Source organism: Electrona antarctica (assembly GCF_951216825.1).
Source record: "Electrona antarctica genome assembly, chromosome: 19".
NCBI classification, from domain to species: domain Eukaryota; kingdom Metazoa; phylum Chordata; class Actinopteri; order Myctophiformes; family Myctophidae; genus Electrona; species Electrona antarctica.
In genome coordinates, this window is record NC_136800.1 from 3,617,500 (window position 1) to 3,635,788 (window position 18,289).

The window sequence follows — 18,289 nt, forward strand, 5'->3', positions numbered from 1 at the left end:
AGAAAGGCTTCTTATTCCTCAAAGATGTTTATTGTAAATCCTTGTACAGAAAAGGCTGCCCAAAAACAGCCCTGTATTGCAGATAATAAAACAAAAGGTATCCTTAATGAGAAACAGTCCAAACACGATCAAAAACATGTATTCCTATGTCCAACAGAGAATAGGTCCTCACTCTGTGAAAGCTGCAAACTGACTGACTCACAAACCAAAAACCCTCCCTACAAAGAACAAACTCAATTGAACACACCTGGCTGTAATTGCTGCCCCTCTCTCTCTGAGCTGAACACCCAAAACATCAAACAAGTGCTTCAACACACATAAGGTCACACTGGCTCACATAGGTCATGATGACCCAACTAGTTAAACATCAAAGAGAACAATTAGTAAACATCAAACATCAAAGAGTCCTTAAACGTCAACATCAAAGGGTCGTTCGTTAACATCAAAGGGTCCTTCTGACATCAAAGAGTCCATCAGACATCAACATCAGAGTCCTTCATTACAGCCGCCCCCAAAAATGCACAGTCAATTTTGCTAACCCTGAGAAGGACTGAAAGTCTCGGGTACCGTCTCAGGAATGGCAGGGAGCGGGATGAGACGGGCAACCGGCCTGGTGTACGTCTTCTTGTTAACTTGAATCTCCGCTGTCCGAATCCTCCCGTCCACCCCCGGAATGACCTTGGTGATGCGACCGATAGGCCAAAGTGCTCGCGGGAGCTGAGGGTCCACAATCATGGCGACCACACCAGTTTGCAGAGGGGCGGTCTCTTTCTGCCACTTGGTGCGGGTCTGCTGAGCTGGGAGGTAGAGCCGGATGAATTTCCTCCAGAATTGGTCTGCAAGGACCTGTGTGTGTCTCCAGCGGCGGCGGCTCAACAGTTCAGACTCTGGGTATAGTATCTGAGGCAGCGAAGGGTCGGGCCGCCCCATCAAGAGCATGTTCGGGGTTACCGGGTCTGGGTCGGCTACATCGCTGGAAACATACCCCAGGGGCTTCGAGTTTAGAATGCCCTCTACCTCGATCAGCACAGTGCGCAGAACCTCCTCTGTTACGGTCTGCATCTGGGTAGTAGCATACAGAGCAGCTTTGATCGACTTTATCTCCCTCTCCCAGGCCCCACCGAAGTGAGGTGCACTTGGAGGGTTGAATCTGAACTTGACTTGCTGTTTGGCCAGTTCAGACTGTAGAGTAGGATGCATAGCATTGAACGAGTCGTGGAGCTCCCTCTCACCACCTTTGAAGTTGGTGCCCTGATCCGATAAAAGCTCTGCTGGTTTCCCCCGGCGTGAGATGAATCGACGGAGGGCCATTAGGAAGGAATCCTGGTCCATACTACTGAGGACATCTATGTGGACTGCACGGGTGGTGAGGCACTTGAAGAGTATACCCCACCGTTTCTCGTTTCGCCGTCCAACTCGTACGGTGAAGGGCCCAAAACAATCCATTCCTGTCGAGAAGAACGGTGGTTTGAACAGCCTCAGACGTGCAGGGGGTAGGTCTGCCATCCGAGGTACTGCAGGTTTCGCCCTCCATCTCTGACAATCCGGGCAGGCGTGCTGGTGTCGCCTTACAGCCTCTCTTCCACGGAGGATCCAATACTTGCGCCTGAGCTCCGCAAAGAGCCTCTCAGCACCTGGGTGATGTAGATCTTGATCCACATCATGGATGATAAGTTTGGTCACCTGGTGGGCTGGGTCCAGAACTATAGGGTGAATGGTTTCTGGTTCCAGAAGGTCACTGCGACGCAGCCTACCTCCAACTCGGATCAGCTCCAGTTGCTTGTCATACTCAGGGGCAAGGGTGATCAAACGGCTGGTGGAGAGAACTGGCTTGTTGTCTGACAGGTACTGAAGGTCACCGGCAAAACAGTCAATCTGGGATTGTCTCAGCATGTCTCTCTCAGCCTCTCGATAATCTTGTGCAGATGGGGTAGACTGATCACCTGCCGCCCCGTGGCGTGCCTGCACAACTGCCTCCACCATACCCCTGAAACGTGTGAACTGACTGGCATCAACTTGAGGAGGAAGAGGGGCAGTGGTGATAGAACCGCAGAATGCAGTCTTCCGCAGCTCTGTGCCATCCAAGGGCTCCACTTGTGGTTTTGTGGGCCAGCACTGTGGTGAAAGGAGCAAGAATGCTGGGCCGTTGCTCCACCGGGTTTCCGCTGCTAGTTCCTTCAGTGTCTTTCCCTGGGTGAGGTCATCTGCGGGGTTGTTGGCCGAGTCCACGTATCTCCAGGATTGGGCTTCAGTCAGCTCCTGGATCTCGGCGACTCTCGTACCCACAAACACTTTAAAACGACAAGAGTCAGACTGCAGCCATGTGAGAACTGTGGTGGAGTCTGTCCAGAGTACCACCTCGTCGAGCACCAGGGTGAGTTCGCGCTGCAACAGCGCAGCCAGCTGTGCACCAGTTAGCGCTGCACATAACTCCAAACGGGGTATAGATTGTTGCCGCTTGGGAGCAACTCTTGATCGTGCTGTCAGGAAAGACACCCCCACGTTCCCGTCATGGCCTTCGGTGCGCAGGTACGCAACTGAGCCATAGGCTCTCTCAGATGCATCACCGAATATGTGGAGGCTTCTCACGGAGTTGGGGTGGTCTAGAGCAGGTGTCGTGTAGCATCGTGGAAGACTGATATCTGGCAGATGTTGTAGCTCATCTTCCCAGGTTAGCCACGCATTGAGAGCGTCCTCTGGCAGGGACGGGTCGTCCCACTCTCTCTCTTTGTCCCACAAGTGCTGCACAATGACTTTAGCCCGTGTAGTGAAGGGGACTAGGAAGCCTAGAGGATCGTAAAGCTTCGCCAGTGTGCTGTAAATGTTCCTCATAGTCGGTAGGGGACGGTCGGTGAGGCGGCACTTGTAGCCAAGGGTGTCGGAGGCACAATACCATCGGAGTCCAAGTGCGAGCTCCTGTGGATCTGCCATTGACTCTGTGAGCCACAACTCACTACTCTCCGATCTTGCCTCCTTTGGCAAATGGCTGATGACTTCTGGGACGTTGCTGGTCCACTGCCGCAGCTCAAATCCGCCTGTGGCTAATATCGTCTTCAGTTTGTCGACCAGCTGCCTGGCCACAGTGGGGGAGGAGAGACTTTGTAGGTGGTTGTCCACATAGAAGTACTGCTCGATGGCCACCCTGACGTCCTCCTCTGGCTGGCTGTGATCTGCCACATGCTTCTGGAGTGCAAACGTGGCGCAGCATGGGCTACAGGTCGTTCCAAAGGGGAGGACCTGCCATTCATAAATGGTGGGTGGTGCCTCTCTGTGCAAGTCTCTCCACAAGAAACGGACCAAGGGCCTGTCTTCAGGCAGCAACCTGACCTGGTGGAACATGCCTTTAATGTCACTGCTGATGGCGACGACATGCTCTCTGAATCTCAGCAGGACACCTAGCAGGCTGGAGGTCAGAGTAGGGCCTGGTAGTAGCAGCTCGTTCAGGTTACAACCCTTGTGGGTGAAGGAACAGTTAAATACAATCCGATTTTTCTCATTATGACTCACCATGTGGTGTGGGATAAACCAGGACTCAGATGACTTGCTCAGCTCCTTTTCGGCCACCTTCTTCACATATCCAGCCTGCTCCAGTTTCAGGATCTCAGCACTATAGGCTGATGCTCGGGCTGAGTCTTTCATCAGGCGTCTCTCAGTGCTCCTTAGACAAGGCAAGACTGCCTCTTTAGGGGTATGCAGACGGGGCATGTCCTTCACACGCAGCAAGGGGGTAGCATAGCGTTGCACTCCATCAACTTCCACCCTTACAGTTTGAGTTTCCAGCATGTGTATTGCTTCTTGGTCTTGTCTTGACCGCGTCACCATCTTTTCGCTCCTGTAAGGCAACACATCCATTTGCCAGAGCTGCTGCACATGATGAAGGAGCTCATCATTCGGTGACTTGGTGGCTATATGGAGACACTGCTGTGGCTCAAGGTACTGGCGGACAACACTGGTAGGCCCTTGAATAGTCCAGCCCAGCCTGGTCTTCACAGCAGCTGGTCCTCCTGGGGGTCCCAGACGGACCGGAGCAGTTGGGGTGATTAAGTGGGGGTAGTCCGAACCAATGAGGACCATGGGATGGGCTCGGTCCAGCGTTTGAAGGGGAAGGCCTCTCAGGTGCTTATACTTACGCTGGAGTGTCTCTACGGGCTGTGAGTGCTCCGCCAAGCCCAGCTGATCAGCAGTGAAGGCTCTCTGGATCTTGAACGTATTCTGTGGTTGGCTTGCAGGGGAAATGGAGAAGGACACAGACAAACCATGCAGGACTCTGAGATCTTGGCGCACAGTCCTCAAGGCAAGGGCCTCTGGCTCTCCTTGCAGTTTAAGCACCTTAGCAGCCGCTGGTAGGAGCATGGTGCGTTCCGATCCGTCGTCCAAAATCGCGTATGTCTCCATAGTATGTTCTCCATTGTGCAGCATGACCTTGGTCACCTTCAGATGTACCTGACTGCAGCCGGACTGCCTGTCCAAGTACAGCACCTCATTGGCAGTATTTACCAGGCAGGAGGTGTCCACTGTGGCAGGCCTCTGGTTGACGTCATGGAGAACATCCAGATGTTTGCCGTCACATTTCTTGCACTTGGCCCTTAATCTGCACTGTGCAGCCTGGTGGGTGCGACAGCAACGCCAGCACCGTCTGTTACTCTTGATCCAGGCTTTCTGCTGCTCAGTTGAAAGCTGGGGGAACTTAGTACACTGGTTCAGGTAGTGCGGTGCGTCCCCACAGTATGGGCACGGCAGTATGACTTTTCCTGGTGTATTGGCACTAATGGCTGGGGGGTCTGAGACAGCGGTGCTACATACTGTCTGTTCGGCACCATGGAGGACGGTGGTGGGTCTGCCAGACCTTGAATCCTTCTGCCTGTCCCTCTTCGCCTCAGTGTTTTCTTTGCCCTCTCTGTGTTGAGGTTGAGACTCATAACCATACTCCTGAATCTTCAGCTCGAACTCCAGCCAGTCTGCAAAGTGTAGCAGAGTAGGGACACCGACATGTTGGGGGAAAATGTACCTCATGAACTCAGATCTCATACTCTGGGGGAGCTTGGACATCAATCTAGTGACGTGGGACCCACACTGTAGCTCAATGCGGCCTTTCGGTCCAAGCTGGTCGAGCATGCCAACCAAGGCTCTCACTCTGAGGGCAAAACATTTGAAAGCACCTGTGTCTTGGCTACGGATGCTAGGGGCCTCCATTAGGTCGGCAATGCGCCTTAACGCCAGCTGGTGGGGTTGCCCATAATGCTCTGTTAGAGACGCCATGGTGTTTGTATAGGGCGTTGCAGAGTTTGTGTACGAGTCAGCGATGAGAAGTGCTTCTTCGAATTTGAGATGATCTACCAGGATCTGATATTTGAACCTCTCTGTGGCATCCTTAGGGAGGAGGTTCTCCAGGGAGGTCTTTAGTCTGGCAAACTCACGGGGATCCCCTCTACTGAAGTCTGGGATGGTGGGTTGAGGGCCCCGGTACACGTACTCTGTGTGACGGCTGGGGTAGAAGTCCTCATGTCTCTGGTCATCCGGGTGGCCTCGATGTGTAGGAGCGGGGTAGGCCGATCTATGTAGGATGACTGGTGATTCTGAGGAATGGTGTGACCCCTCCGACTCAGACTCGTATGGCTCACAGTACTCAGGTGTTGGGGGTCTGGGCACTGAGGTCCTTCCCAGATTCTTAAGGCATGTGGTCAGCTCTGCCACTAGGTCTGTGGGCAGTGTGGTAGTGGGTACAGGGGGTTTGGTGTGCATCACTGCAGTGGATAACTGACGCCTTGTGTCCTCCTCCGCTACTGGAGGAGGGGGGAGTCGCCAGTCCCCATCTTCCTTCCGTGCTGCATGCACCGACCTTGTTGGATAGTTAGCCATGGCCTGTAGCGCTGTGCTTGGTGGGCTGTATGGAGTGGGGGGAGGTGGAGGAGGATAGATGTGTGAGCTGTATGGCGTGGTGGGAGGAGGAGGATAACTGTATGAGGAGGGGGGAGGGGGAGAGGGTAGGCCTTGCCCTCTGCTGGTATTCATCTGCCTTTGCATGTCAATGACAGTGAGTTGCAGCCTCTGGTTATCTTCTCTCATCTGTCTCAGTACTTCCAATATAGCAAGTGAAGCCTCTGGTTCTGCACGGGATGACAGTGGGTCTGGGGTACTGTGGTGCTGGGGTCCCGAGTACACTGACTCTCTGGGGAGCTTTGGGCGAGCACCAGCCGATGGGCTCCACTGATCGGATAGCAGGGGGGTGAGATATTGCATATCAGAAACCCTCTCCTTACTATAGTAGGGCTCCTGCACGTATTGGGGTTGCTGAAGGGGGTACTGGGTTGAGGCAGCTGCAGCTGAGGGGGGTCCATCGGTGATAGGTCTCCCAAAGGCGGGCAGAGAATAGTCAAATTCAGCAAGCCATGCGGGCGCACGCACCTGGCGTTTGGTGCGGGCGTCGGCCGGCTGCGTAACTCCATTTTTGTCGGATGGAAACATCTTCGCTCTCTCCACAGCAGTCACTTTATCCGGCTCGAAGGACCGTTTGTAATGTAGACAAACTATTTCACTGGTTTGGAAAGTGGCGACCACTGTGGTGCATCGGTAAAAATGCAGAAAGGCTTCTTATTCCTCAAAGATGTTTATTGTAAATCCTTGTACAGAAAAGGCTGCCCAAAAACAGCCCTGTATTGCAGATAATAAAACAAAAGGTATCCTTAATGAGAAACAGTCCAAACACGATCAAAAACATGTATTCCTATGTCCAACAGAGAATAGGTCCTCACTCTGTGAAAGCTGCAAACTGACTGACTCACAAACCAAAAACCCTCCCTACAAAGAACAAACTCAATTGAACACACCTGGCTGTAATTGCTGCCCCTCTCTCTCTGAGCTGAACACCCAAAACATCAAACAAGTGCTTCAACACACATAAGGTCACACTGGCTCACATAGGTCATGATGACCCAACTAGTTAAACATCAAAGAGAACAATTAGTAAACATCAAACATCAAAGAGTCCTTAAACGTCAACATCAAAGGGTCGTTCGTTAACATCAAAGGGTCCTTCTGACATCAAAGAGTCCATCAGACATCAACATCAGAGTCCTTCATTACAGCAGGTGTTGCGACTCACAGTGAATGGTGGTGACGCGCCTGGTTGTTGTTGTTGTGTGTTGTACAGGCTGAGCCACACTGGCGGCTAGCGGCCGGGACTAGCAGTGCTGCTGCTGCAGTTTGTATTTGTAATCAATAATCATCTCTCTTATGAGTATTATCATGACAGGTGACTCTCTGTAGTCTCACTCTCTGTGACTGTACAGTCTGTGGCTAGCCTGTGCAGTCTGATTTGTGAAAAAGTGTTTGGTATAGCCTACCTAAAGTCTGGCGGTCACTCTGGGGCGGAATTACCACCAAATAACCGGCATAAATACGCCCAAACCCGACGAAAAACAGTTTTTTCGGCAGCCACGCTGTGCGTGGCCGCACATGCACGCACACTGGTGCGCGTGTGCATGTGCGGGAGTTGAGCTCCGGCATCCATTGAGTTAGAAATTAAGCACTGCATATAACACAAGTGATGGAGGTGAATCACCTGGCTGGCAGCGCAGCTGGACATGCACTGCTTGTTGTCAGCTGCCAAGTAGAAGTAGGTTGGACAGGAACACTTGTAGCCTCCTCCAGGTGAGAGCAGACACAGGTTACTGCATCCTCCATTGTTGGTCTGACACGGATGAGCAGACACTGCAGGAAAACATGTACACATGTAATGAATATGAGAGCCCTGAATACTACTACTATACTACTATGATACAATACTGCTACTACTACTATTATGTTACAATACTATTTAGGGGTGCACAATTATGAAATTATGACCGATATCCGACCTCCGATTATTTGCAGGGTCATATCTGCCGATACCAAATCTGACCGATTCATTATACAGAGGACCACAATGGAAACAAGCCTAGGTCCTAAGTATTCAATCAATCAATAAATAACCTATACTCTTTTTCCAAGTGTCCATTTTCACAACTGAATGACTACTGAATGAGATGAGTACACAAGTTAAATGTAGAATTTTTCATTTATTTTGCTGGTGTAAACCGATTAAATAATCTGGATTATTTTGAGACCAATTCCGATTATACTATACTAATACTATTGCTACTACTATGTCACAATATGACTATTATTATTGTTGTTGTTGTTGTTGTTATTATTATAGGGTGTATTTATACTGTATAGTGTATACGTGATGCTTTTCAAAACAGATCAGATAATAATACAATGATAGACAGTTAATAGAAGTCATAAAACATTAAGCAGAGTCATAATGAGAGTGTTGTGTACAGTAGGTGGTACAGACCCTCAGGTTGTTGATAGGGGTGGTAGATCTTGATGTCAAATGCTTTCAGGTTTCTGTGTTGTGTGTTGTTGGTTCCCTGAGTCTTGTGAGCTCTGGAGATGGAGCTGGAGCCTGTCCAGTAGATGAACTCCTCAAACAGGGTAATACCATAGATAGCTCCCTGACGCAGAACTACAGACACACAAAACCAAAAGTGTCAGAATATTATGAAATAGTAATAAGACTATTTATAATAAGATATACAATGTTTTAGTAAAGTGTACTAAAGTAAATCATGTTCTTACTGCTTTAATTACTTTTTCTTCCACTACTCATGGACAACATTTACAAAAGCTGTTCTTAAACACAGTCAAATATGGAGCATTCCTTTAACACTGAGAGTGTAAAATGGACCTGGAATTGTGTAATTACGGTGTCTTAAATATGTCACAATAAATATGTATCAGTATGTGAGTATGTGAGTATGAGTAAAATGAAAACCCTTACACCAAGAAATAAAACACACAACACACGGTATCAACTCAGTCTCACTCTCAAGTTATTATATATTGAGATTTCAACCAACATAAACACAAACAGTTAATCAGTTCATGAAACAAGACCCAACAGTTTGCACTCAAAGAAATGAGGGAGAAAACACTCAAAGAAATGGGGTTACGTCCGTAACCTTTCAACCAAAACCATGTGTAGTGAACCTGAACTTGGAGTGACGTCAGAAATGACAACTGTCAATCACAGACTGATGGCCACCGCCTGAGTGTGAGACGTGCGTCGCGCTGATCACTCACGGCTGGACATGATTGGTTTGAGGAAGGTGAAACTATAAAACTGTTTTGCTCAGTACGTTACGGCGTGTCTGGAGAGCGGAGCTCTGTTGTTGCTGGCGTTGAGCCAACTACCGAACTATTTGTTTGTGCACTCACTACTGGGGGGGTGGGTGACGTTCGCACGCTGTTTAGGGCTGCCGGCGGCGAAGATAGTCAGGGACTTAGGGCCAGGTTCCTGCGTTAGGCAGGGAGAGAGTAAGATATAGCGGGGACATAGGAGTGCTCTTGTTCCGCTCTCCAGTTGGGGCGAGCGGTCTCATACAGCCCACGGAGATCACTCACGGCGTTGGGCCGGCGGTGTTTCCCACACACCAACACAGACAAACGAACAGCCGAGCCAACGACACAGCTCCGACCCTGTGGGGGGTCGTTTCCTTGTGGAAAGTTAAGTACATAGCGCGTTAAAGACATTCAGTCAGTCAGTGCACGGATATTATATATTGTGATCTTAGACTAATTGTATTGTGTATATGGTGTAGGTTTTAATTAGGATGAATTATTAAACTGCTTATGAAATGTATAGATTGAATATTGAATGCTTGGGAAGTCCATCGGCTGATGGCATTCCGTCAATGATCTGTACTGTGCTTTAAAGGGGTTGTAGTGGGTGGGGGAAGGAAAATATCTGACTGCATATTTATTATTGTCTATTTCCTAAGAGTGAATTAATAAAGTGTCTGTGCTGTGAAATAGTACATGGGATGTTCTGGCTCCATTATTAAATGCTCACAGTGGAAATATTCTGTAGGGCGGGCTCTTTACACTTCTCATACCTGAGACAAGGTTTATTACACATGCATCAATTCATTTCATGACAACCATTTTGTAGCCTAGTGAGTTACCGTGCGCAGTTCATAAATAAATACATAAATAAACTGTTGGTATTGTTCCAGATCCACGCAACGTGAATGTTAGTAAATGTTATGAAAGTAGCCCGTCTGTCCAAGCAGAGCGGCTCTTTAATTAGTCTCCAAAACAACAAAATAATAAACAAAACAAGCTCTTGAAATAATAGTGGGGGAATCAAATACTACCGCACTGCTCCGTGCGTGACAGCTGAGCCAAGGAGAAGGGACAGACCAGGATGCGGGGATCGTCAGTTGTGGTTGTGGGTTATTGTCGTCCGTTTGAATGCTTGTTTGTAGCTCTGCAGGTTTGAACAACGCCCGAGGCTACGCCACATTACGGACCAAAACGGCACGGAGAATGAGGGGCTAACTTCAACTTGCTCGTTCACTAGTGACAGGTCCAACGCTGACGGTTCTCTCTCACTCTCTGTCTGTCTGCCTCCACACTCTCACTCGCACCGGCGCAAACAACGGGGCTTTTCACAATAGGCGGTTCCCAGGAGTGAGTGACAGCTTGTCATGAACAGACGGCTCGGGGACCGTGTGTGTGTGTGTGTGTGTGTGTGTGTGTGTGTGTGTGTGTGTGTGTGTGTGTGTGTGTGTGTGTGTGTGTGTGTGTGTGGCTGCGTGGCTGCGTGTGTGTGCATGTGTGGCTGCGTGCGTGTGTGTGTGCGTGAATTATGCCTTACTTATTTAACTGCACAACGGTGTCACTCACCAAGAATAGCAGATCTACAAGCTCACAACGCGTCGCATTGTGAGCCTGTAGATCAGCTATATTTGGCTCTCTATGATTTGTGTTGACCAAAACATTTGTAAAAATGGCATCCATGAATCCCCACACAAACGTGTGTGTGTGTTACCTGTATGTCTGTTGGTTCCATCCAGGTTGGCAAACTCAATGCTTTTCTCCTCTTCGTCGCTCCAGTAGATGTGATCATTGATGTAGTCTAACGTCAGGCCCCTGGGCTTGGTGATCTTATCCTCCATTATGATGCTCCTGTTGGTGCCGTCCATCCCTATCCTCCCTATGTGGGGGTTGTTGCTGCCCCAGTCTGCCCAGTACAAGTAGCTGTCAGAGGAGACACTGTGTCAGGTCACTGTTAACAACAAAATTAATACAGTACTGTCTGTACAGCAGTGGTTCTCAAACATTTTTGGCTCAGTGCACCTCGATCGGCAAAATAACGTTTTCGTCAACCGCACCCCTGAATTGCATTGTTACTTTATAGAACCTTTATGTCATTTTACGGTACGTCAACTAGTCATTTCCATGAAAATAACTTCATACTTGACGTTTACTTTAAACACTTGAACTTCACCATCCCTATTCTGGGGGGAACATACACCAAAAATAGCTGATCTACAAGCTCACACAACACGTCTCGACGGTCTCGTTGAGACGCGTTGTGCGAGCTTGTAGATCGGATATATATATATATATATATATATATATATATATATACTCATGTGATCCATCCTAGTCTTATACAAAAAAAGAACTAATGTGACTTTTATTTAACTAGATCTGCAAGACTGTTAATTATGTTGTGTAGTAAACTAAAATAGGACTCAAACAAAATGCTGTGTTGTGCAAAAGACTAAGACTAAATCTTTAAAAATGTACACTTCATTAAGACTAAGATTAAAAGACTAAAATAATAAAGACCACAAGATGTTGATATTTAGTCGACTAAGACTAAACAATTTCAGAAGACTAAAATAGGACTAAAACGAAATGGTGTTATTCAAAAGACTAAGACTAAATCAGAATTTGCTGTCAAAGAGGTAGGCCTACAACAAATAAATATGATGCAATGTCATCCGTTTAGCTTTTAGATGTAATTCAGTCTTCTTGTATCTGTGGTGTTTCACAGGACGGTTGATAAAGTCAGTGTAAGGTTCATGATCACCACACCACGTACAGTACACTTACCCGTAGCGTACATCCACAGCCATGGAGTATGGCGCCTCCAGGCCGGTGTTGACCAGGACTGTTCGGTACGCCCCGTTTAGTTTGGACACCTCTATGGTGTGCTGCTCATGGTCACTCCAGTAGAGGTTTCCTCCCACCCAATCAACAGCCAGACCCACTGGTCCACTGAGTGACGTGTGGAGGACCTGTCAATGAGACATACATTCACTCTGGATATACTCACCACGTTTTATTGTTCTATTTGTAAGTCATTTGTTCAACATATTAATATCACATGATATTGTATAAAGAGCATATTGTCTGTGCACTAATTAACTGCCACTACTCAACCTGACTGCTTGTTTGCACAACTCTCAGCACTTAAGCCTTATTTCATAATTTGGCTTTTTGAAAATAGCAGGTCTATGCTATAAAGCTCACAATGCATTGTGACGTGATGCGTTGTGAGCTTGTAGATCTGCTATTTTCTAACTATGTTGAACATTTTCAATAAATAATGTTATTATTTATATTGTATAACATCATAACAATCTAAATCTACAAAGTAACTAGTAACCAGTGTTGTACAAAGTACTCAAACCCAGTACTTGAGTCAAAGTATAGATACTCCTGGTCAAATATTACTCAACTAAGTATAAATTGCTCTGTCAAATGTGTACTTGAGCTAAAGTACTGATGTACTTGTAGCCTATACTGTATAATGTGTAAATAAATAATTTGTATCAATGCATTGCTGTATTCATATTTAAAAAGTACCTCATTCATTACTGTCCACCACTGCAAGTAACTAAAGCTGTCAAATAAGTAAAACGTACAAATATGCCTCTGAGATGTAGTGGAGTTGTATGTATTAGGAAATATAAATACTTGGGAAGTATTTATACACAAGTACCTTACAGTACTTGAGTAAAAATACTTAGTTCCCACCAGACTGTCTAACGGTGATATTACAAAGTATTTTGAATACAAGTATAACCATTTTCTGACATTGCTTCACTTCCCATCTGTGTATTTGTCACACTGACCTGGACGTCACTGCCATTGATGTGCATACGACTGATCGACTCACGACTGGTGGGGAGATCTGGTGAGAACCCTTCTGTCCAATAGACCATCTGCTGCTCGTAGTCAAAGTCCAGAGACCACGCTTCATTCAAGAGCTGTCACAGCACAGCAGTTACTTAGTTAGCTGTTAGTCTCTGACAGGTCGAATACATTCCAACATGTCAAAAGCAGTGTGTGTATTGTATCAAATCAAATCATCCTTAATTTATAGCACATTTAACACAACTGAAATTGACCAAAGTGCTTCACAGGAAAGAAAAAACATTTAGAGCAAATATCATTTAAAGCAATTTACATCAAGTAGAACCAGATGCATAGCAAATGAGGCAAACATGATACATGGACAATATAGGAATATATAAGCACATTAAAATCAGATTACATTAACAGGGAGAAAAGGTGCGTTTTAAACCATTTTGGGCGGGTTAGCATTATGTTATGCTTTAGCTATTGAAAAATAGCAGATCTACAAGCTCATAGCGCGCCACCGAGTGGCGCGCTACGAGCTTGTAGGTCTGCTATTTTTGAAGAATCGAAGAACGACTGACATAGAAACATAGCTTTTTCAGAAAACTGTCAGGATGTAGAAGACATTTTTAGAATCTGATCTCAGGTCAAAATGGGTTAAGTAAGGATTTAATAATCTCGATGGATTGGGCAGCTCTAATAAAGGGGGGGGAGGTTGTTCCACAGCTCTGGGGCCGCCACCGCTAAAGCGCGGTCACCTCTTGTTCTGAGGGTTCAGGTTGTTGGCACGGTCAGCAGTGATTGGTCAGCAGACCTCAGAGCTCTGGGAGGGTTGTAGCGCTGTATACGTTCAGCCATATAGGGCAAGAGATTTAACCCATTTAGACCTTATAGACCATATTATACAAATGTCTTCTAAATCATGACAGTTTTCTGAAAAACCTGTCAGTGGTGCTCAACCTTTTTCATGGCAAGGACCTCCATCTGAAAATATGTAGTTCCAGGGTCCTCCCAAAAGCAACGGTATGAGTTAAAAACGTTCACTGTGAAAGAATATATAATCAAGATTTGAGCCACATTTTCACGATTTAAAAAAAATAGCAGATCTACAAGCTTGTAGCGCGGCACTCTGTGCCGCGCTATGAGCTTGTAGATCTGCTATTTTTCAATAGCTAAAGTATAACATAATCCTTAGAAACACCAACAGGGGTTCCTGTCCTGAATGGGTTAAAAGTAAAAAATGAGGATCTTAAAATCAATGCTTTGTTTTATCGGGAGCCAATGGCGTGATATCAGGACTGGTGTGATGTGGTCAAACTTTTTAGGTCCGGTGAGAAGGCGGACAGCAGCATTTTGGACTAATTGGAGTCTTCGGAGTGAGGATTGGTTGATGCCATAGTATAGGGCGTTACAATAGTCCAGCCTTGAAGAGATGAAGGAGTGAATGACCGTTTCACATTGTTTGAGGGGGAGGCAGGGTTTAACCTTGGCGAGTAGGCGTAGGTGATAAAAGCTTGTTTTGACAACAGAGCTTATCTGCTTGTCAAATTTAAAAATATTATCAAAAATAACAGCCTGTGTTGATATTGGAAGTGAAGGGGCCGAGGTTGTGATGATGATGATTTCCCTTTTATTGTCATTGAGATGTAAGAGGTTTTCATCCATCCAGGTTTTAATATCATCTATGCAGTTGATTAGGGGCTTGAATGTGTTATTGTTGTTGCATGTAAGCGTGTATAGGATTGTGTTGTTACAGTATGTTCAATGGTTTTCACCTGCACAGTGTGGTTGGAGCCGTTCAAGTTCATCTTATTCAGTCCGTTGCCGGTGGTGAAGATGAGGAAGGGCTCCACATCTAGAGAAAATTAGACATCACATTTAGCTTAAAAAAAATGCAATGCTTTATTTGTTTGTTTGGGAGAGACAGAACATATTCATGAACACAGCATCATTTATAAAACTACATAGAGATGAGAAATCATCCCCCCCAGAAGCAAAGACTTCAAAATGTTTGCTCTCAAATAATATATTTTCAAAGATGTGCGCCACATTTTCAAAAATAGCAGATCTACAAGCTCGTAGCGCGGCACTCAGTGCAGCGCTATGGGCTTATAAATCTGCTAATTTTCAATAGAAGTTCAAAATTATGCTTAAAACACCAAAAGGGGTTCCCTTCCTCGCGCGCTACGAGCTTGTAGGTCTGCTATTTTTGAAAAATGTGGCACAAATCTTTGAATATATATTCTTTGGGTTAAAAGAGACAAAAATATCAGTTACAAAGAGATTGGTAAAATTACAACACAAAGATTCATGAATGAATTCAAATAACCAACTCAGACAGACAGACAGACAGACATTCTACAAATGTCTTCTAAACCCAAACAGTCTGAAAAACGTATCAGTGGTTCTCAAAAGTATTCATGTTAAGGACCCCCAAAATTATCTGTATCTGGCCCCCATCCCAAAGTATTTTGTTACAGGGACCCCGGGACCCCCAGAAGCAAAGATTTGAGTTAAAAATGTTCGCTTTAAAAATATATATATATATATTCAAAGATTTGTCATACTTTTTTTCAAACATAGCAGAGCTATACGGTCTCATAGCGCGGCACAGTGCAGCGCTATGAGCTTGTATAAGTTATATCTGCTATTCTTGGAATAGACAACCAATGTGCTTTCAGTGCTTTCAGCTCCCATTGTTTCCTACCAGATGTGGACCTGCAGATGGTGGGGTGTTCAGGGCTGAGCTGGTAACCCTCCACACAGAGACAGTGGAAGCTGCCCTGTGTGTTGTTGCAGTGCTGGGTGCAGGGATAGCTGCTACACTCATCTACATCCACACACGTCTTCCCATCGTCCTTCAGACGGAAGCCGCTGGGACATGTGCACTGTAAGGAGACAGGAACAGAGCGTGATGCTGACCAGGTGTTTCATCAGTGTCTTTGTGGAATCTGTATCAAATGGCACTGTCGATTCCATACCTTGAAGCCTATCTTGAGGTCTTTACAGCTGAGCTGGGAGGAGCAGCCACTCAGCTCGCTGTTCAGACACTCGTTAACAGAGCAGCTGCTGAGCTCATCAGAGCCGTCACCACAGTCATCCTTGCCGTCACACAGCAATGTCTCCTGGACACAGTTCCCGTTGTGACAAACATAGCATATCTTCTCTGTTGGAGTGGAAACTGGGAGAACTGTGGAGAAAGGGAAGAGCAATGGAAGCAGAGGAGGTTCAGATGAATGTGATTCTGATCGTGTAAAAGTAAAAGTAAAAGTTTATGACGCAATTAAGTCTTCCTGGAAAGTATTTAGAGGTGTTAGAGGTGCTCTCATAGCTGTGTGTGTGCGTGTGTGCGTGCGTGCGTGCGTGCGTGGGTGCGTGCGTGCGTGCGTGCGTGCGTGTGCGTGCGTGCGTGCGTGCGTGCGTGTCTTACCTGGGTTATTACAGTGAGCCTCATCTGAGTTGTCCCGACAGTCATCGTATCTGTCACACTCGTAACTCTTGGGGATGCATCGTTTATTTTGACACATGAACTGGCTGCTGGGGCACAGGTTTGCTGAGACACAGGAAGTAGTTGTTTAGGTCAATCCATTATTATAGAATAAGAGCAAAAAGCCAGTTCTATAGTTATGTCTACAGTATGTTGACGTTCTGATGTTTGACGTTCTCTTATTAATGTATCTGTTTATTAATTTAATGTGTGACTGATATCTTCAATATCCTACCTTGTAATATAGAATAGTGTATTCTCTATTGTTTACATAAGACCTTGATGGAAACAAGTCCACATGACGCTTTGTTATCCTTTTAGACCAAGTGTTTGACTGTACTCCTGCTGTTTGCATTTCTGTCTAATATATCAATCAATCAATCAATCAATCAAACTGGGAGTCCTTGAAATTAATCACTGCTAGAACCGTAAAAATCTTCTCTTATGGGGGTCCCTGGCATATCTTTTCAAATGGGGGTCTAATGAGTGCTAATGAGGGCTAATGAGTGTCAATTTGGGGGTCCTTGACATGAAAAAGTCTGGGAACCAGTGGAATAGATCACCGGAAAGATTAACCTCCAGGTTCCATCCTGGAGGCTAATCTTTCCGGTGATAAAATGGCCACCAACGTAATCAAGAAAGTCAATCAAAGAACAAGATTCCTTTACAGGATCTCCTCACTGGTCAACAAAAACACCTTGAAGACCTTAACAGGAGCCCTCGTACAAGGTTTCTTTGACTATGCATGCACCTCTTGGTACCACAGCACCTCAAAGGCCCTTAAAACAAGGCTCCAGACCTCCCAAAACAAACTGGTCAGGCTCCTACTTGGCCTCACTCCCCGAACCCACCTCACCCCTGCCCACTTTGACAGGCTGGAATGGCTTAGGGTCGACGACAGAGGAGAGTACGGCATCTTGCAATGGGTCGGGTCCACAAGATTCGATACACCACCAAGATACCCATGCATGTACCTGTCTAAATACTTCCTTAATGTTAACGAAGTCCACACCCACAACACCAGAGGGAGTGCAACAAACCATGTACAACCCAGATTCGGCACAAACAAGGGACTAAATTATTTTCGCTCCTATGCCACCAAAATGTGGAACGCCCTACCAACAGTCATTAAGACATGTGAATCCCTTGACTCCTTCAAAACCGCTCTCAAGGGGCACCTATGGACGGCTGCAATTCGAAACTGGCCCCCGTAAAATCTGAATCCCCCCCCACTTTTTCCCCTCACTGTATATGTTTCTTTTCCCTTTTTACCTCCTTTATGATGAATTCCTGTTCTGTTCTTTGACTATATAGAAGTGTCTATCTGTACATCTCTAAATGTTTTGATGAATTGAACACGGTGGACCCTCTTGTAAACAAGTGTAATGCTTAATTGGGTCGTCCACTCACAGTTAACAGTCTTTGTATTGAGTTTGTGCTTGAAATGTACTGTAATTCTGCAAACTGTTAATAAATATTTCAATCAATCAATCAAAAACTGATCAGCAAAGAGAGCTGCTGTTCAATGTGTTGCTGGTGGTGTCAGATTAGGTGTCGGGTGTAGTTCCATCTGTGGACCCTGGTTGGCTGTCCCAGCAGGGTGTAGTTCCATCTGTGGACCCTGGTTGGCTGTCCCAGCAGGGTGTAGTTCCATCTGTGGACCCTGGTTGGCTGTCCCAGCAGGGTGTGATGAATCTGCATGCCAGCGGTGATCAGATGTATAGCGGTGTGTGGCCCCTTTACACATCTGGGTGTAATGCTGGAGTTTCTCATACATGTGTTATAAATATGAAGTATAGTTGTGGATAGGATACAGTCTCC

The 18,289-nt window shown here is 46.3% G+C and overlaps 1 long non-coding RNA gene across 1 annotated transcript; it reads right to left on the reverse strand.

The window, feature by feature from the left end:
• Nucleotides 1-7,604: 7,604 nt before the first annotated feature.
• Nucleotides 7,605-10,437, reverse strand: LOC306943682. Its single transcript, XR_013792449.1, has 3 exons — nucleotides 10,200-10,437; nucleotides 8,339-8,509; nucleotides 7,605-7,710 (listed from the first exon to the last, which is right to left on the reverse strand). It is a non-coding gene; the product is annotated as an uncharacterized lncRNA (long non-coding RNA).
• Nucleotides 10,438-18,289: the final 7,852 nt, after the last annotated feature.